The sequence below is a fragment of the Staurois parvus genome, unplaced genomic scaffold (genome assembly GCF_062004578.1).
Source record: "Staurois parvus isolate SC_StPar_1 unplaced genomic scaffold, SC_StPar_1.0 ptg000171l, whole genome shotgun sequence".
NCBI classification, from domain to species: Eukaryota; Metazoa; Chordata; class Amphibia; order Anura; family Ranidae; genus Staurois; species Staurois parvus.
Window position 1 is genome coordinate 367,360 of NW_028317967.1, and position 21,033 is coordinate 388,392.

General features: G+C 40.8%; 1 protein-coding gene across 3 annotated transcripts in view; it reads left to right on the plus strand.

Annotated features, from left to right (window-relative positions):
• DAAM1 (dishevelled associated activator of morphogenesis 1) overlaps positions 1-21,033 on the plus strand; it is a 268,997-nt gene that overhangs the window by 77,592 nt on the left and 170,372 nt on the right. For 2 of the 3 annotated variants that reach the window (XM_089676532.1, XM_089676535.1), the window contains exon 2: positions 15,406-15,501. The gene's annotated coding sequence lies outside the window, so the exon portion shown is untranslated. Of the gene's footprint in view, positions 1-15,273; positions 15,502-21,033 lie in introns of those variants that run through there. The other variant, XM_089676533.1, reaches the window with a different exon arrangement.

The following is a 21,033-nucleotide window of genomic DNA, read 5'->3' on the forward strand; positions in this document are numbered from 1 at the left end:
CTTTCCTTATATAGGCAAAGACCTGTCATATGATATACGGAAAGCCATCCTTCATACGTGGATGTACTCGTAACCCCCAACCACTCTTGTTCATAGCCAAAATATCTTTGTGTTTTGTGCAGGGAATCTATGGACTCTTCCTTTTGTAAGACAAAGTACAAAATGTTTCTGAAGTTTGGGAATCTTTTATTCAAACCTTGCTATAGATATGCAACAATCTATAGTACAATGTTTTGAATACACCCATCGGTACCAAACTACTACCACTTACTAACCAATGACCCTCCAATTGGCATCTTGTACCTTCCACTTTACCAGTTAAGCTCCAGAGGATTTTACCCCCTTTATGATCAGGCCATTTTTTTGCTATTTGTCACTGCCTTCTTTAACTGGCAATTGCTCGGTCATGCAATGCTGTACCCAAATGAAATTTTATAACAAAAAATTCCCACAGATAAAGCTTTCTTTTGGTGGTATTTATTCACCACTGGGTTTTTTTATTTTTTATAATATAAATAAAAAAACAAAACAATATGTTTTACTTTCTGCTATAAAACATATCCAATAAAGTTTAAAGAAGCAAATTTCTTTGTAACTTTAGACCAAAATGTATTCGGCCTCATTAGTAAAATAAATAAACAAAAATCCTAATAAGCATGTATGAATTGGTTTAATAAGTTATAGCATCTGCAAATTATGTTTTATATATACTGGAATGTTTATTTTTTTTAATACTAGTGATTGCGGCGATCAGCATCTTATAGCGGGACTGTGATAGTGCTGCGGGTAATCTAACCTGACACTAACTGACACTTTGTGGGAACTGAATGACATCACCAGTGACACTAATACAGCGATAAGTGCTAATAACATACACTAACACTGTACTAATTACACTGGTTGGGAAGGATCAGTCGGACAGCCATATCCCGCACATATACGTGATCCAGCGCAGAGAAGCCGACTTGCCGCAGTCTATATACATGGGGTGGTCAGCGACTGATTAAGTTGAGATATGTCTTAAAATCTAATGACTTAGGCCCCCCCCCTTTCTTCTATCTGCTACTGTTTGACCGACTGCCATCCATTCAGGAGCTTTTAAGATTCATCCCAGAATTCCTAGTTTGTTCTGTCATTCTTAATTTGTCTCATTAGCCAAATGTTGTGACCACATTAACTGCACTCTCGCATTAAAAAAAGACAAATCTTATTTTCATCTGAAATATAGTAAATGTTTTTTTTAAATATTTTTTATTTTTGTACAATGTCTGGCAGGAAGAATAAACTAGGGGCTTTAACACCAGAGGATCAAAAGGGTTTTTGTTTTAGGGCTGGGGGGTGTTGTAGTCCTATAAAGAGACCCTGTCACCAGACCAACAATCTCCCCTTAAGGTGATCTGTGCATTAACATATTTTTTGATCATTTGTAAAAGCCTCCTTTGTGTAGATAGCTGAAATTCATGGGACTGCTGCTGGGTGCCACCATCTTGGATGTGATTTCAGCAACCCCAACAAACTCTGAGCTGTCACTTGACGCTAGTATTCCTCTTCACCTCTCTCCAGCAGCTACGTAATGAAATGGCCAGCATAGACAGACACTCCCGGAAGAGGAGAGGGCTGTGACGTTCAAGGAGGATAAAGGGTGTATTCAGTTCCAGCTCCAAAAAAAAAAAACTGTAGCTGCTGACTTTTAAAATACAGCCACTTACCTGTCCCTCGGTCCCGCGGTGTCCTCACCCCTGCTGGTTTCACCGGCTGTCTTCTCTCCCTGGCGCCAGCATCTATAGTGTGGGCACCCGGTTGTGATAGCTTGCGGCTTCTCAGCCGGGTGCCCACTGCACGTGCGCGTGAAACGCTGCGCTTTGTGAATGGCCTCGTAGTCTTCTGGGACCTGTCACGTGTCCCAGAAGACTATCGGGAGGGAGGGAGGACAACTTCCGCTTCTGATCGCCTAGGCAATCGCAGCAGAAGTGGAAGTGGGTACCTCTCAAATGTGGGTACCCACTCCCCAAAGGTGCCAAACCTTAACACGGAGTGGGGGGCAAAGCATTAAAGCAGAACTTCCGCTTTTGGGTGGAACTCTGCTATAAGGAATTGAGTAAGACTTTATGGTGAAAAGGCACACTGCACGTGAACAAAAATCATTCAGGGAAAGAAAAAACACTGCAGGTAAACATGTCGACTTTATTTTTTGTGCTTTTTCTGACAATTTAAGTTTGTGACAAGATCTCTTTAACACAGTGAACTCAAATGACTCCCCTGGATCACCCCAAGCTTGATGCAAATAGATGGTGGCGTTGGGAAGAATTCTTCCTGGCAGAGGAGCATGCCTTTGGTTGATGGGTTTGCATTACTGTAGTAAAGTGCCATGTACTTATTTTTTTTGTTTGCTACGCTAAGCATTTACTAACATAAATGTTCTATTTTGATGAGAAATCTCAACTTGGAATAACTACTGTAAGGTCTTGCTTTCTGACATAGCTTTAAATTCCCTGGAGAGATAGTAACTCCTGGGAAGGGCATTCATTTACTGTGCACCAATTGACATACTATCGACATGCTATAGATGGAAAAAGCAAGTACAGACGTACCTCAGTTTACAAATTTAATTCGTTCCGAGGGACTTTTCGCATTGCAAATAATTCGTAAACCGAAACGCGGTTTCCCATAGGAATGCATTGAAAACCAATTAATCCGTCCGGAAGTCAGAAAAAAAGTAAAAAAAAAGTATTTTATCTGTTCAACAATCTTTATAAAGTGCACTTTAAAGGCATAAATACTGTACAGGGACATGGTTAAAAATTAATTCGTAAATGCATTGAAAACCAATTAATCCGTTCCGAAGGTCAGAAAAAAGTAAAAAAAAAAAAAGTTTTATCTGTTCAAAACTCTTTATGAAGTGCAGTTTAAAAGCATAAATGAACATGATTAAAAAAAAAATTTAAATGCATTGAAAACCAATGAATCCATTACGGAGGTCAGAAAAAAGTAAAAAAAAGTCTCATCTTTTCAAAACTCTTTGTAAAGTACACTTTAAAGGCATAGTACTGTACAGGAACATGATTAAAAAGAAATAAATGTAAATGCACTGAAAACCAACTAATCCGTTCGTATTGAAAAAAAAATTTGTAAACCGAGCTATTATTTTCAATGGATTTTCATTCATAAACCGAAAATGAAGTTAACCGAGGCATTCGTAAACCGAAGTACGCTTGTACTCTTTCCTTGATACTCTTATAATGTATATTGCTGTGTCAACTCTCCTTTACTGCATATTGTATAGGGAAGCTGATCACAGAAAACTGCAATTTAATTGCTGGGATTACCAGCCTTGCATCAATGCATTTTACATTGATTATAGAATATGAAATGCTTCTTTGAAATACAGATTTCCATTTATATCTTAGTATAGCAAGGCTGTACCTTTGACAGCCCATGGGGTTACTGGTTACCTGGTGCACTGTGGGTTAGTTGCTATGGCAACCACAACTAGTGTTCCAGTTTCTAGAAGAGACCATGTTACGTATGCATTGTATATTTAATTACACATAGGTTTAAATAGTACACTTCTGTATTCGGTCAGCTTTCATTTCTAGTGCTCTGTACTTACAATGATAATATCTGTGATATAGTCATTCAGGTGATGGTGTATTCTGCACATTGCAGAATGAAACGTTTACTTGTAACATCTCATGTAAGATCTAAAAATTATCTGATTTTCCTTAGTGTTACTAAACCCACAACAGTAAAATCAGTCTGTATATGCAGCAAAGCATGCTTGTTACATTCACTGTAGAACCTAAGGGGTTAATCATCCACATAGTGTAAAAAGGCTGTTTGATCCTGTCTTCTCTGCCCCTCCTCTTGTTCAAATGTCCACGCTGATAAGACAGACTTAGCCCGTAGCCCTTCTGCACATGCTCAGTTTAGTGTGTATTGCTAGGGAGGTTTTTTTTCCCTTGGGAAAGTGCATGTGATCAGCACAGGGCCAATCAGCACTATCCAGACAGAGGTCAATGGTTTTGCATCCTCCTAGAGCAGAAAAAACTCCTCCTACAAGCTTTAACCAGTGCTCTGCTGAAGTCTCAAGACTGCTCTAACTGCTGATGAGAAAAGGTATTTAGCAGTGTATATTTACTAAAATAATTGCACTTCCATGTTCTGTGTACTGTGGGTGACCAGATATAGTGAATTCAGGGTCCTGGGTTAAATAACACTTTAACCTGGCAATTTAAACATGTATTTGTACCTGCTAACATGTTAACAAATCGTCGTCATACACCGCCATGCCAAAATGTGCCCCCCCCTTCAGACTGGGATTATTATGGGTTGAAGCAATTTCAAAGTCATTGATATAATTGTAATAATTAGAGAGACTAAAAGACTTAAATATCAAGTATTGTATATTATTATGCTGCATTCTCCTTTTCGGCTAACAGGTGGAATGCTGGATCTCCTTTGTACATTTCACATACTCTGCTTTCAATGTAAAGGTGGCTGTTTACAGCCCTCAATAACACAAACCACAGCCTCAAAGCATGTTCTGAGCTTTCTTTTTAGCTAACATATAATGCTTTGGGAGAATCCTTTTTTTAATGTATTGATTTTTTTAAACAGATTGTATAAAATGTAATGAAACAAAATAATAAAATAACAGTTTAAAAACCTACAAACTAAGAAGTCCTATATATTTTATGTTTAAGGTTATGACAACTGATGAGACCTCCAGGGTATAGAGTGAGCTTCTCGAGAGTTGCGTCATTCCACACTAAACAAACTCATGCACATTTTAGCTTTTTTGATAATAGAGAACATTACTGATTAGACCCACAATACATGAATGATAATGAAAACTGGTTCACTCATAATATTTAATCATAAAGAGATTTAATCTCCAAATACGGAAAGGTTTCTTCCCAGTAAGAGCTGTGAAAATGTGGAATAGACTCCCTTTAGAGCTTGTTCTGGACAGATTTCTTTAAAAAAGGCCTGGATTCTTTCCTAGATACACAGAATATAATTGGATACTGACATTTATAGATAAAGTTGATCCAGGGAATATCAGATTGCCTCTTGGGGGACCAGGAAGCAATTTTTTTCCCTGCAGGAGCAAATTGGGCCATGTTTTGCTGGGGTTGTTTGCTTCATCTGGATCAACTGTGGGTATAGGATTATAAAAATGTTTTTGGGGTTTTTTTTTGCCCTTTTATGGTTGAGCTAGACGGGTTTGTCTTTTTTTCAGCCAGACTATGTAACATGTGAAACCATGTCAGCTGCAAACCTGTTGATGATACTGTCTTGTTTTGGTGTAATTCATTGATGTGCCCATACATATGGGCTCATTTGTATTTCTTCCTGTTGAAATGCTAAAAACTATTGAAAAGAAAAAATAAACGTAACTAAAAACCTTTTTGCCTTTGCAATGTGTTTAGGACACCTAGAATGCCTGTCTACCGTTTTTGTTTTTTTATTACTTGTGTACAGCGGGCTGCCATTTCTGCAAAATTCTTCATTACTTGGCATTTTGAGACTTCTTATTCCCATGCTAGTGATTGTCATCATCCGTCACTACCCATCAATCACACTGAAAACACAGAGACAATATATATCTTAAGATGCTTTACGATGAAACATTGATGAAAAGTAATTCTAGCAAGCAGAAAATGTGCAATTTTTATTAAGTGTTTCAGCAAATTCTTAAACCAGACATATTGCCAAGAGCAGACATGCCACTGTCTTAAGAACCATTGACAATGGGCAGTTATTTTTTAAAATGTATTTTTAATTTTCTGTCAAAAATTTTTTGCATTCCGTTTGCGTTTCAATGTTGCTGATCTGTTGCAACCTCTTTTTGAGCTAAATCCTGTTTACATGCACCGTCTACAGCATCAGTTGTTCATCATTCCTCTGGACTGGCATCCTGATGGTAAGGCAAGATTATACAATTTTCTTTGCTTCCAACACGGGTGGAGGGAAAGAAAATTGCTTGAATCCCCCATTGACACAGCCAGCCTTCCCTGCCAGCAGAACACTATGATCACTGCTGGCAGTTATTAATATGAAAAATAAACTGACAGGTTGGTTGTATTAAAGTCATTTGATCAATTTCAGTACAACCAAGCCTGCCCATAATGTGATCAAATATTGACCGGTCCCTGCTGAACCAGCTGAGATTCGATCCAACTGTGGCTAGCTTTACAATGGTGCACCATGCCTGTGCAATATACTTCAGCATGGCCAGTCGTCTCCATTAGGGGCACGTGTGATGCTGACTTGTGCAAGAGCACAATTCAATGACAGTTGTCACCCCGTAACAGCAAGTACCTGAACAAAGACCTTTATGGCAGGATCACCAGGTAGTCTTAAAATCAAAGCTGCATATTTGAGGGGATTGAAAATATTTTTGCAAGTTTTTATGTAAAAAAAATTAAAAGTCAATAGCTACAACTCCTATAGCTGCTGACTTTTTTAATAAATGGACACTTACCTGTCCAAGGATTCTGCACAGTCCTCTCCCGGGCTAGTTCTTCACTAGCCTGCGAATTCCTGGTGCTGGCATCCCAACTATTGACAGCTGGCTGAGCGGCTATCGGCATCACAGCCGGCTGCCCACTGCACTTACGCGAGCCGTTCTATGGTTTATGAACAGTTCCGCAGTCCTCTGTGACCTGTGATGTGTCCCAGAACACTGCAGGGAGGGGGGGATTGGGGAATTTGGACAGAAATGGGAGCGGGTATCTATCAACCCCCCCCAAGTTACATGCCAAGTTAGACAGAGGAGGAAGGGAGGATGACTTAAAGTGGAGCTTCACCTTCTGCGTGGAGCTTTGCTTTCATTTTTAACTCAAAGCAAATTACTGGTCATCACAGTGGACAAGGGGGTACTATTTACGTCTGGAGGAAAAGAAATGTAATCTCCAAACACGGAAAGGTTTCTTCATAGTAAGAGCTGTGAACATGTGGAATAGACTCCCTCAAAAGTTGGTTCTGGCCAACTCAGTGGATTGCTTCAAAAAAGGCCTGGATTCTTTCTTGGATACACAGAATATAACTGGATACTAACATTTATAGGTAAAGTTGATCCAGGGAATATCCGATTTGCCTCTCGGGGGATCAGGAAAGAATTTTTTTTCCCTGCAGGAACAAATTGGATCATGCTTTGCTGGGGTTTTTTTTTTTGCCTTCCTCTGGATCCACTGTGGGTATAGGATTATAACTTTTTTTTTTTTTGGTTGAACTGGACAGACTTTTTTGTCTTTTTTTTAGCCAGGCTAACTATGTAACTTAATGGTTAGTCATAATTTATACAGTGGGGATCGAAAGTTTGGGCACCCCAGCTAAAAATTTCTATTAATGTGCATAAAGAAGCCAAGGAAAGATGGAAAAATCTCCAAAAAGGCATCAAATTACAGATTAGACATTCTTATAATATGTCAACAAAAGTTAGATTTTATTTCCATCATTTACACTTTCAAAATAACAGAAAACAAAAAAATGGCGTCTGCAAAAGTTTGGGCACCCTGCAGAATTTATAGCATGCACTGCCCCCTTTGCCAAGCTGAGACCTGCCAGTGTCATGGATTGTTCTCAATCATCGTCTGGGAAGACCAGGTGATGTCAATCTCAAAGGTTTTAAATGCCCAGACTCATCTGACCTTGCCCCAACAATCAGCACCATGGGTTCTTCTAAGCAGTTGTCTAGAAAACTGAAACTGAAAATAGTTGACGCTCACAAAGCTGGAGAAGGCTATAAGAAGATAGCAAAGCGTCTTCAGATGTCAATATCCTCTGTTCGGAATGTAATTAAGAAATGGCAGTCATCAGGAACAGTGGAAGTTAAAGCAAGATCTGGAAGACCAAGAAAAATATCAGACAGAACAGCTCGCAGGATTGTGAAAAAAACAATTCAAAACCCACGTTTTGACTGCACAATCCCTCCAGAAAGATCTGGCAGACACTGGAGTTGTGGTACACTATTCCACTATAAAGAGATACTTGTACAAATATGGTCTTCATGGAAGAGTCATCAGAAGAAAACCTCTTCTACGTCCTCACCACAAAAATCATCGTTTGAACTTTGCAAATGAACATATAGACAAGCCTGATGCATTTTGGAAACAAGTTCTGTGGATCGATGAGGTTAAAATTGAACTTTTGGGCTGGAATGAGCTAAGGTACGTTTGGAGAAGAAGGGGCACAGAATTTAATGAAAAGAACCTCTGTCCAACTGTTAAGCATGGGGTTTGATCAATCATGCTCTGGGGTTGTGTTGCAGCCAGTGGCACAGGGAACATCTCACGAGTAGAAGGAAAAATGGATTCAATAAAATTTCAGCAAATTTTGGATGGTAACTTAATGCCATCTGTGAAAAAGCTGAAGTGAAAGAGAGGATGGCTTCTACAAATGGATAATGATCCTAAACACACCTTGAAATCCACGGGGGATTACATCAAGAGGCGTAAACTGCAGGTTTTGCCATGGCCTTCACAATCTCCTGACCTCAACATAATTGAAAATCTATGGATAGACCTTAAAAGAGCAGTGCGTGACAGACAGCCCAGAAATCTCAAAGAACTGGAAGACTTTTGTAAGGAAGAATGGGCAAAGATACCTCAAACAAGAATTGAAAGACTCTTGGCTGGCTACAAAAAGCGTTTACAAGCTGTGATATTTGCCAAAGGGGGCAGTACAAGATATTAACTCTGCAGGGTGCCCAAACTTTTGCAGACACCATTTTTTTGTTTTCTGTTATTTTGAAAGTGTAAATGATGGAAATAAAATCTAACTTTTGTTGACATATTATAAGAATGTCTAATCTGTAATTTGATGCCTTTTGGAGATTTTTCCATCTTTCCTTGGCTTCTTTATGCACATTAATACAAATTTTTAGCTGGGGTGCCCAAACTTTCGATCCCCACTGTATATCTGAACTATATAATAAATGTAGTTTTGTTCAGCCAGTTTTGTACTGTAGGGTTCCCCTGCCAGACAGCATATTCAGGTCCTTGACTTTTACTGAAGCACTGCTTGGGCACACCTCCAGCGTGCTGATGGGACAATGATAGAGCAGAAGGACAGATATCACCCCTCTCCTCTCTACATCTATCATCAGTTTCATTGCTGGCACATGTGCATTGCAGCAGAGCCTGACTGGCTGCAAATTCTGTCCCTGAGCCTCCAAGTCTGCCTGCTGCTCAGCAAGAGATTTATTGGCTGATATCAAGACAAATTCAGATACAGTATCTGCTTTAAAATGCAATTATGTAACAGAACTGTAGTGATCCTAATAAAAGGATATTATTTGATATAGCATTCAGCCTCAGACTTGAGGCAATAGAGGGCCTGTCAGCTGTGATTACCTGCTGGGTGCTGTGTGAACTGTCAGGCTGGAGGTATTTGGTACTCGGGTGAAAAAATGTTGCCCAGCTTTACAGAAGAAAAATGTAAACATTCCCATACATGCTCACTATTAATCCACTCCATAACCTTCTAGGAGGATGGCCCGTCGTGAGCAGTAAACTCCATGTCCATATTTAGACCTGGCGTCAGCTTTTGTTCCCAATCATTTTATGTGAGATGTACAAGGAATGGAAAGATGGACTGTTGAAGTCACATTTTAAATTGATTTATGCTGAGGCTTTAAGAGTAAAAAAAAGTATGGTTAGGACATATGTCCCTGCTGAGAAGACACGCATACACACCAGAAAAAGCATGGATTCTCAATAATGAACAGTTCTTTTTAGAGGGGTCCAATGTAAAGTCAAAATTACAGGCGCAAGGCTGCAAAAATCCTTTGTGTTAAATTATGTGATCTGATCCCAATGTGTAGATTTTTGGAAGGTTTGCAATGCCTTCGAAAAGTTGCTGTGTTGGAAAATTACAGGAAATTTGACTTGTTTGTACCGTTTGCAGATCGGTGTTGCTGCCTGCGCTGTCATGTTTTTCAACACGGGCACAATGCGTGGACATGAGATATGATGTTTTTCCAGTAGCAGTCATTCCCACCAGCCTATTGTAATGGGAAAAAGCCCTTGTGATGCATATTTGTAGTGTAGCTCTGTGCTTGGCCATTCAAAAGCACAAAGCGTCATGCCTTGATGCGTGTTCGTGTTTGTTTAGTCTGTGTTGGTGCATCTGTCGGTTAGGTTTCCAGGAACACTGAAACCTGCATTTATCATCAATGTGTGGCAATGGTATTGTGTCCATCTACAAGTAGGTGTAAACCCCAACTCAATTATTATTATTATACAGTATTTATATAGCGCCAAAAGGTTTGCTCAGCGCTGTGCATTATAGTGGGGGACAGTACATGAGACAATACAGTAACAATGCAATACACGAGGGGTTCGAGGGCCCTGCTCTATCGAGCTTACAATCTAGGAGGGAGGGGATAGTGGTACAGGAGGAAGTGGCTGTGGGGGATGGAGTGGTAGGAGGAGTGGAGGAGATTGGCTGTTTGGCGAGGTTGGGGTAGGCTTCCCTGAGAAGATGGGTTTTCAGGGTGCGCCTGAAGGTGAGGAGGGTAGGTGACAATCTGATGGATTGGGGTATAGTGTTCCAGAGGATGGGGGAAGTCCTGCAGTCTGGCGTGGGAGGAGGAGACCAGGGCGCTAGAAAGTAGGAGGCCTTGTGAGTAGCGAAGAGTATGGGAATGACATTTAGAAGGTAGCGGATGGCTTTTCAGAGTGCTACCTAGCAGCCGCTGTCAGGCGTTAAGCAGGATATCCTGCTGCCTTCTAAATACCTGTGTGTTTTTTTTTTGTTTTTGCGGAGCATCAATCTTGTAATGAGGAAAACATGAGCTAGGCTTTGACTTGGATTGATTGGCAGGAAGCGCAACCTGTCTATGCAACATGCTGCATTAAATTTGCTGTGATGCAAACAGGATCCTCCGGTTCAGGACAGCTGAGATTTGTGGGCAGCTGCAGGGTTCCCAGTGAACTTGAATATTGGCCAGTTGGTGCCTAAAGGAAAGTATGGCACACTTTCAGTGAGTGCATATATTGAAATATCATAGCATTGTTTTTCCTTAAATTGGTATTAAAGGTGTTATATTAATATAAAAAAAAAAAAAAGGTTATACTTAGCGGTTCTGTGCAATGACAATTGCACACAGCGGTCCATTTACCTCCTCTTTAGAAGTCCTCCGCCAGTGATGTAATCTCATCCTGCTTCCTTAGCAAGCCGTACGCTGTGGGAGCACCCATGTGTGTTCCCTTTTGCTATGGGCTGTGTGCATCCATAGACACATAGTGCACCGGTAAGCCACACCCTTGCTCCATGTTCACAGGAGTTTGTCTCCTATGAGACCATGAAAGGAGCGGTGCTGCAGCTGGGACAATGCTTGATCAGTGAGAGGAGCAAGGTAAGTATTTAGAGATGGGGAGTAAGAAAGATGTATTAGGGAGTTTTTTACTCTAATGTGGTGAATGTATTAAAGGGGAACGTCACACTCTCAATCAACATGGACTATTTTTAATTCTTATGCTGCTGGCATTAGTACATAGATAGGAAAGTATATCATGTTTACATGTCTTCAATTACTTCCTGGTTTCCATGCCTAGGCAAATGAAGTCCTACATTCCAGGAGTCTTCAGGAGGGGAGGGTTCTCAGCTCAACCTATGCATGAGCTAAGGGCAGATGGATTCCAGGAATTAAATGCTACATGATTTATCTGCCCTTACTCAAGATGGTCACTCTCAGAAATGCCAGGGGGTATTTTTCAAAATATTTCAGCAAAATAAAGTACAAAGACATGGATGGATGGGTGACTTTGCTTTGTATATTAAAAATGAATTAAATAGCATTTTTTGCCTGGTGGTGCACAGATGCAGTGCAGTTCCACTTTAAGTTAAAAAAATAGACTTTAGAACAGGGGTCTCCAAACTATGACCCTCCAGCTGTTGAAGTACTACAAGTCCCATCATGCTTCTGGGAGTCTTGCCCTTGACTGTCAGTCTTGCAAGGCCTCAAGGGATTTGCAGTCCCTCAATACCTGAAGGGCCATAGTTGGGAGACCCCTGCTCTAGAACCTCTGCAAAGTATCTTTTTTTTTTTTTTTTTTTTAACATGATCTCTTCCATATTTTTGTCCCTGTGCAAATGATAGAGATTTGCGCATGGGCCACTAGAGGGAGCTCTGTATCCACTGCTGTCACACAGCATTCTTGGCTAGGGATGCTTAGGAAGTTAGTCTGTAAACTCCAGATGTCATTGTGAGAAGGAGCAGAATTGCACAGCCATTGTGTATTGCTCCAAAGCAGAAAGCCTACATTTGTAATCCGTCAATATGGCTGTCCCTAGTGCACTCAGAGAATTAGAAAATATGCATAGAAACAAGCTAACAAAAAGTGCTAAAATGGGTTGTATCAAGATAATTGATGGTGCTACATAAGTTCCTGAATAATCTTTAATAATCTTTTAAATTCTTATCAGAGTATATATAGCAAACTTCCTTTTTAAACTCTTAGTTCAGCATTCCTTTGGGTAGTAAAGAAAAGACCTTTGCTGTTTGTTCTGAATTTGGTGGTAGAATGTGTGAGATAAGAGGTGTTCTGCTTCTGCAAGTTTCTGTTATCTTCCAAGGCTACATAATCCATTTACAGCAAACACCTTGCCGTTCTCCCACGTTCCCATGGAGCATTATTTGTGATGACTATGCTGGTTGGCGTAGGCTGTGCGCTGCCAAATGTCTTTCTCAGTACTCCGTCATTTCCTTTTGGCTATAAATCCAACCTTTAACAAAAGTCTTCTATTCATTTTTTTTTTTTTTTTTTGACAATTAAAGTTTGAGAAAAAAAAAATCAATGTTTACAAAGTAAACCGAGAAAAGTTTTCACTATTGTGCTCCTAAGTGCATTTTAAAAACAAAAAAACCACAACTCTATAGCATATTCAGACTATTGTGTTCCAGCTTCAACGATCTTCTACAGCCATTACAAAGGTATGATCGCGGTTGCTTGTGAAGTCATTTGGGATTCTAGGAAGCCAGTGGTTAACTGAAGGCGCCATCCATTTGAAATTTTTTCAATTTAAGGTGGAGTCTGAAAGGCAAAGTGCGATTTAACTAGCAAGATGTTCCTGCTGCTTTTAAAACCTGCCCTAGGGCTTGTTCCACTCGTGCAAACGAGGGCCTGCAGCCACTCAGGGCTGTGCACCTGCTGCATCCACCGCAAGCATAAAACTCCATGTGGTTTTTTTTTGGTTTTTTTTTTGGTTTTTTTTGTTCTTTCGGCAGGCAGAACTGCTGCTGAATGCGACCCCTTCAAGGGAGTTGGGCCATGCAGCAACAACCCTGCAAACGTGCAGATTATTTATTATAGGTACTTATATAGCGCCGTCAATTTACGCAGCGCTTTACATATATATTGTACATTCACATCAGTTCCTAACCCTCAAGGTGTGTACAATTTAAGGCCCTTAACTTACATACATACACATACTAGGGCCAATTAATCTACCAGCATGTCTTTTGAGTGTGGGAGGAGACCGGAGTACCCGGAGGAAACCTATGCAGGCACAGGGAGAACATGCAAACTCCAGGCAGTTAGTGCCGTGGTTGGGATTTGAACCAACGACCCTAATACTGCCAGGCGGGAGTGCTAAGCACTTAGCCACTGTGCTGCCCCAGATGATTGCAGGGCAGCGTTTTCAAGGTCACAATGCGTAGTAAGGAGGCATATCACTGCTTGTCAAACACCCTCTAAAAAGCATTCCACAGATCACTTTTCAGAGGGATTATAAGGGCTGCCGCACGTGTAATCGGGTCCTTGGAGTTTTGGGGTGTACTTGCCTACTCTTGGACCTGACCACAGTTGTCCCTATCAGAGCTTGTATGCAGGGGTGTTGTTAGGCAATGCACACATTTGACCTGTCTTGCCTGCAACACAAACACATCAACAGAACATAATGCATTCACAGTAAGGCAGGGGCGGACTGACCATTGGAGCACTAGGGCACTGCCCGAGGGCCTGGGGTCAGTAGGGGGCCCCATGAGATGCCCCTGATACCTTTCATTGGCTTTTTCATTGGCTTTTTTGTGTATGGGCAAGGACACAGGGGCCCCATGATCCCCTATTGCCGGGGGGGCCCATGAGTTGTCAGTTCACCCCTGCAGTAAGGTAATCCAAAGCAGGTCAGACACATCCTCAGAATGGTCATCTACACTTTACCATCGAGATAGAACTGGGGATCTGCTTACCCGTGTCTGATATGTATGTTGAAACTGCATTCACATCAAACACAGGTCAGCAGTTTCCCACTTTAACTCATTGATACAATGTCGATGACAGTTCATTCAACCTGCTTTAGACTTGGTTCACATCTGAGCGCTTCTGCATGCCACCTGTGCATGACCAAAGAGGCCCCTGCGCCTTGTTTAGCATGCGGCCACATAGAAATTGCATGGTACTCTGGCACAATGAATTTCCGTGTGCTGGAAACCGCACTGCGCTTTTTAGTGCTTGGGGGTGCCATTAAGAGTTAATGGCACCCCCATGCCTTTTCTTAAAAGCGGCACATTTTTCGTGCGGCTGCACAGAGGTGCAGGAACACAATCTACTGATCAAGGTTGCAGTGCCTTGCCGGCTCAAATGCAAAAAGTAAAAAAAATAAACGTACATCTTTTTGCCATATGGGTTCTAATACTGTATGTTCTATTTTTGTGTGTATATAGATGTGTGTGTATATAGATGTGTGTGTGTTTATGTGTATATATATATATGCATGTATGTGTGTGTGTGTGTGTGTATATATATATGTGTATGTATGTATGTGTGTGTGTGTGTGTGTGTGTGTATATATATATGTATGTATGTGTGTGTGTGTGTATGTATATATATATATATATATATATGTATGTATGTATATGTGTGTGTGTGTTTTTATTTATTTTTTTAAACATTAATCTGTATTTATTTTTTATGAAAGGTCAAAATATCCTTTAAATGCATGTAATGTTCTTTACGTATCAGTGTTTTCATGTTAAACTGTTAAGAAGCATGGTAGACACACAATGGTTAAATCAATATAGACAGCTGTTGGGACTAAAGTGGGGGGGGGGGAGGGGGGTGTAAACCTGCCTTGTCATGTCTTCAGTTGAGCTTACACCTTCCTTCCTCGCTCTTCCTCTGGATCTGCATAGCTGCATCATGCAGGCTGTTGGCAGGAGAGGTTTTATTTTCCTCCTATGGGCTGTCTCAGCTCCGCCAGTCCAATGACGGCAATGCCATTCAGCAGGAGGAGGGATTCCCCCCTCTGCTTCAATGAACAGTCACATCTGTGCAGGTCTGTGTGTTGCTCATAGAGGAAAAGCCTGGGGAAACCTAATCCTGATCACATTCTCATTTTAAAGAAGCCTTGGAATGAAATGGGGAATGGCTGATAACGTCAGACTTCTTCTTGCAGATGCTGGTTTGTGGTTTTGTGATCGTCTCGATGTGGAGGGCAAATACTGACCTGGAAATGTGAGCGGGTGCTACGAAGCTGCCGTCTTCTGTACAGGTAAGCAGGCGTCTGTATGCTCCCAGTGTACTATAGGCGTGGATTGAATAGACCTGCATGCAGAAGGGTAGAGCTAGTTCACAGGATTCATATTGCTGGAGAAGGTCTGTGTCAAACGAACACAGGCGGATCTATTGCTGACAGATTGAATGATCTGAGATCTGTATTCTCTGGTTATTTTAGCTGCAATTCAATTCTCAATTTAAAAAAATGATCCTGCAAACCTTTCAAGGCAAACTATAGAATAGCTGCACAGTGATGGATTTTAATTCAGATCACAAAAATGAACTAAAGTCTAAGTATAGACTAGATGCACAGTAACCAAATTGTATTAGAATCACAAAAAAATCACGACATTCTATCTACAGACTGGACACGCAGTGATCATATTGTATTTGGATCACAGGAATCTGCTATATTCTAAATATACAATGCTGTAGAGTCACCAGATTGTTTTCAGATCTCAGATAGATAACTTCTACATTTATGATTTCTTCGTTAACCATTTACCAGCATGCTGGAAGATTTACAACCATAAAAAAAAAAACTAATTTAGACGTTGTTGACTTGCCACTTACTGTCTGGGTATAGAAAGCAAAGCAAGACTTTTTGCCCTCCTAGTTAGAAAGTAGGCAAGTCCTGGAGTGGACAATACAAAACGAACATTGGATTATTTTTGGATAGGAATATGTTCTGGGTGTTGTACATCTAAGCCAGCCCTTTTTATGTACACACAGTCTTTGTTGCTATATGTTAAGTATTTATCAGCACAGCAAAGAAAAGATTTTAATTCTCTTTAGACCCCATTCACAGTTGAGCGTTTTTCAGCTTGACGCTCATAAACCCTCAACAAGTAAAATCCCATTATTTCCTATGGCCCCTGTTCACACTCGAGTGTTCTGTCGCCTGTAGCAAAATGTCTGTAACTCAGAAAAGTACTTGTGCTACTTTTCAGGCAGATCTGAGCATTTTGGTCCTATAGAATTGAATGGAAAACGCCTGAACAGTGGGAATCAGCGTTTTTTCAAGGGCTGTTTTTCAGGTGTTTTCAGCTCAAACAGCAGCTATTTCTATTGGCCACAGCAAAAAACGCCTAAATGAAAAATGCCTGAAAAAACACCTATATTTGCAAATCTGCTCAAAAAACAGCTCAGACGCCTGAAATACAGCTTGAAAAACGCTCAGTTTAGTGTGAATGGAGCCTTACAATGAATCCATTGCCATGGAAGGCCTTGTTCGCACATTTACATTTTTAATGCATGCGTTGGAACTGGCTAAATCGCATGTGTTCTCAAAGTCCATGTTCTAGATAGAGCCTGCTCACATCTATACACTGCACTGTAGTACAGTATTGAAGATGGCACAGATCTGTGTTTTTTGTTTTTTTTTCTCATGCATTTTAAGGATTATAAAAGTAATGCATGGAAACGCATCTATGCTGCGTTTTTATGTGTTTTCAGTCCCAGGTAAAAAGTCTAAAATAGTTTATTGGCCAGCATAAAAAGCAGGCATGAATTTGCATCCAAACTAATTGAGGATGCGAGTCAGCGCACATGCAAAACGTTCATCAATGTTAAAATGGAAAATGCGTAAATAAAAAAAACTTATGAAAATGGAAAGGTGTGAAGTTAGCTTGGTCTAGGTCAGGGGTGGGCAAACTTTTTGACTTGAGGGCCGCAATGGGTTCATATATTGGACCCGGGGGCCGGACCAAGAGTAGATGAATGATGTGTATGTGTCATCCATAGTAAGTATAGTAATATTCCCCCATAGTAAGCATAGTAATTCATCCCCCATATAGTAATTCATCCCCCATAGTAATTCATCCCCCCTATAGTAATTCATCCCCCATAGTAATTCATCCCCCATAGTAATTCATCCCCCATAGTAATTCATCCCCCCATATAGCAACTCATCCCCCATAGTAATTCATCCCCCATAGTAATTCATCCCCCATATAGTAATTCATCCCCCATATAGTAATTCATCCCCCTTATAGTAATTCATCCCCCTTATAGTAATTCATCCCCCATATAGTAATTCATCCCCCATATAGTAATTCATCCCCCCCATATAGTAATTCATCCCCCCTATAGTAATTCATCTCCCCCATAGTAATTCATCCCTCATAGTAATTCATCCCCCATATAGTAATTCATTCCCCATATTAATTCATCCCCCCTATAGTAAGTCCTCCCTGTGTCAATTCACTTACCTTTGCTCCGCGCGTTCCTCTCGCCGTGTTCTCGCAACATTCCGGTGTAGCATGAAAATCTGTCTCCTATGAGGATCTGTCCCCCTCGACGTATCTGCGCATGTGCCAGTTTCCGGCATTAGCAGCCGATCGGCGATCTCCGGCACATGCGCAGATACGTCGAGGGGGACAGATCCTCATAGGAGACAGATTTTCATGCTACACCGGTCTTCAGGGCGGACTGTGAGAGGAGCCTAGCGGGAGCCTAGCTCCGCGGGCCGGATTAAAAGGTCCGCCGGCCCGTATACGGCCCGCAGGCCGTAGTTTGCCCATTGCTGGTCTAGGTGCTTGTTTTTGAAGATGGTAAGGGGTAGACTTGCACTAGGCAGCTTAGAAACCGGTTCGAATTAATCAGAGGGCAGCACAGTGGCTAAATGGTTAGCACTTCCGCTTGGCAGTACTAGGGTCATTGGTTTGAATCCCAGCCACGGCACCACCTGCCTGGAGTTTGCATGTTCTCCTGTGCCTGCGTGGGTTTCCTCCGGGTACTCCGGTTTCCTTCCACACTCCAAAGGCATGCTGGTAAGTTAATTGGCTCTGTCTAAATTGCCCCTAGTATGTGTTTGTATGAGTTAGGGACCTTAGATTGTACACCCCTTGAGGGTTAGGGACTGATGTGAATGTACAATATATATGTGTAAAGCGCTGTGTAAATTGACGGCGCTGTATAAGTACCTGAAATAAATAAATACTGCAAGCTGAAATCTAGTTGATTACCACCAGTTATGATGCTTCTGCAGTCACTGTGGCTTTTATGAACTCATCTATTGCAAATCTATTTTAAGGGTTAATCTCCAGAGCAAAAGGTGTTCAGTGATTTTCATTCTTAATCTGTTATTGGTGGCTGATCTCCAAACTGACGGTCTTGGGTCCAAACATAACTGCCATCTACCACTAAAGGCAAATTCATCCTTTTTTTTTTTTTTCCCAACCTTGGAATGTCAGTTATTTTTGGTATTGAGGAAATGGTAGATAATAGGCATTAAGTGACTCCTTTGAAGATACAGTAACTTATTCAGCAGCTTGGCATGCATTTTGTTTGTGAAGATTGTGTTTTGTATCCTGTTTTTGTAACTGATACTATTTTACACTTTTTAAAACATATTGTTTAATTAACTTTAATGGGTTTAATGGCACAGAGTATTGGAACTATAGATATTCGTTTGAATTACTGAGCCATATTCAACTTGTGGTGATTGTAGTCGTAATAGTGCATTTGCGACAGAAACAATTGAGTACTGACTTGATACTTTTTTTATTTGCACTAACATACAATTGTGAGGACAAGCTTTCAGGGTATGTCCCCTACTTCAAGGTCCAAGCAGTTCTCAAGCAGTACTGAGCCATATTCAAGAAACTTATTGAAAAAAAGTGTAGAAATGTCTTGGCAGCAATACAACAAGTTGGTTATATGATCTTTGTTTCATGTAGGGCTGATTCGCTACTTTGCTTTTATGCATGTTGCAAGGTAGCCCCTTAAATCTGAATGGGTCCTAAATGGATGAAAAATTGCACCTGCCCTAATTTAGAGCAGTTTTTTTTTTTTTTATTAAGTAAATGCATGTTTGGGATATTATTCAGAAAGTAGCATCACACCACAGTGCTCATATACAATACGTTTACATGCAGGATTTAGGTGCTCAATGAGCAGCATCATTGGATATAATACAGACCAGACCAGATTCTCATGTGCTTTGATCTCCGCACCATGTCTTACCCCAAACCACAGCTTTATTTAGATTCTTTGCAGCACATCTGTCCTCTCATTGGCTGCGCATAGGCAGAAATATTGCATATTTCATCTTCCAAGGGCTTTAAGTCTCTAGAGACAGTTGATCTGTGGGATACTACTTCATGTGGAAGGACCATGGGTACAGAGAAGCTCTGCGAATGATAAAAACCAGACCATGGTTTGGAACATGTCGTGGTTATCAGGTCATGGTATAAAAGCACATGAGGTCTGTAATATATTCTTCCTTGGAGGGTGAGGAAGGTTACAATACTGTACTTTGTCTGAAAGTTTATACTTAATTATGTTAAATTGCTGCTAATTCTACAAATGCATAGATGCTGCAAGCTGAATCACATCAAGACTTGGGGAAATGTCTTGGGCAATGAGTGGCAAGTACCAATTACTGCATTCCCAAGCTCTGATCATTGACAATCGCTATTAAGAAGCCAGTTGATGGTATCCCATCTTTAAAGGATTCTGTAAAGGATTCTGCATGTATATGCAAAAACAAAATGGGGAATTCAATCTGAAAGTAAGTGACACCTTCATCCTGGCCAGACTTGCAATCTACTTGAGACAAACTCAACAAGGAGCCCATCGGCAAGTGAACAAGTCGTTCGGCCCTCCAGCATCCAGCCAGAACTGAAACCGAGTTATTTTAGGGGAAACTGACCTAAAACAAGAAAATGCTTTAAACTTGAGACATGCCACTCTTTTCTGGCTTAATAAATGAGCATATTGTATCTCACCGATAGAAATGTTCTTCAAATGCTGATAAAATGATGCACTAAATGGGTTAGGGATTCCACAGACATACACCAAGCTTTTAGATGAAGAACCAGAAATCCCAACCTCTGGGACTTTGAGTTTTTTGCTCTTCTCTGTGGAGCTGTGTACTGTCCATGGCTGGCCTAGACCATGTAACTCAAGGCATTGTGGGTAATGCCGAGATGTATTCAACATGCTGAAATGATGAGTGAGGCTCGGCATTTGTGGGCCTGGCTCTGAGCAGGAAGTCTGTTACCATGGCAATAATAGTAGATATGTCTCGTAACGCCGCATGAGTGAAGTAAACGTTTGTTGCTTGTATGAAGATTTCAACAAGTCCCCACGCCAAATTAATTAGAGTCTTAACCGAAGAAAACTCATTACTCACATCAGCCTTTTGCAATCACTCAGATTGTCCCGAGGGATTAACAATAAACCAGAGAGGAGAGGAAGAGAGAACCTAGCAACCGGCACCTCTTTCAATAAATCATGGTTAAGGGGAGAAATGTTTTTTTTATATTCAGCCAGGAGTGTTTTACACCCAGCAAGAGGTCCAATCATTAAAATAAAGCAGACATTGTATGCAATCTGAGAGATTTCTAATTCCGGCTTTTCATTGTGTTTGATGGGAGAACTGGTTCTGTTGCCTGTAGCAGTAAATCCGCTTTCCCTTTTATTTTTCCAGTATGATATGGACAGATTCTTTGGAAAATATGGTAGTAGCTTGGATGTGACAGTACGTAGCACATGTATTGATCTCCCTGGGAAGTGTATGTAC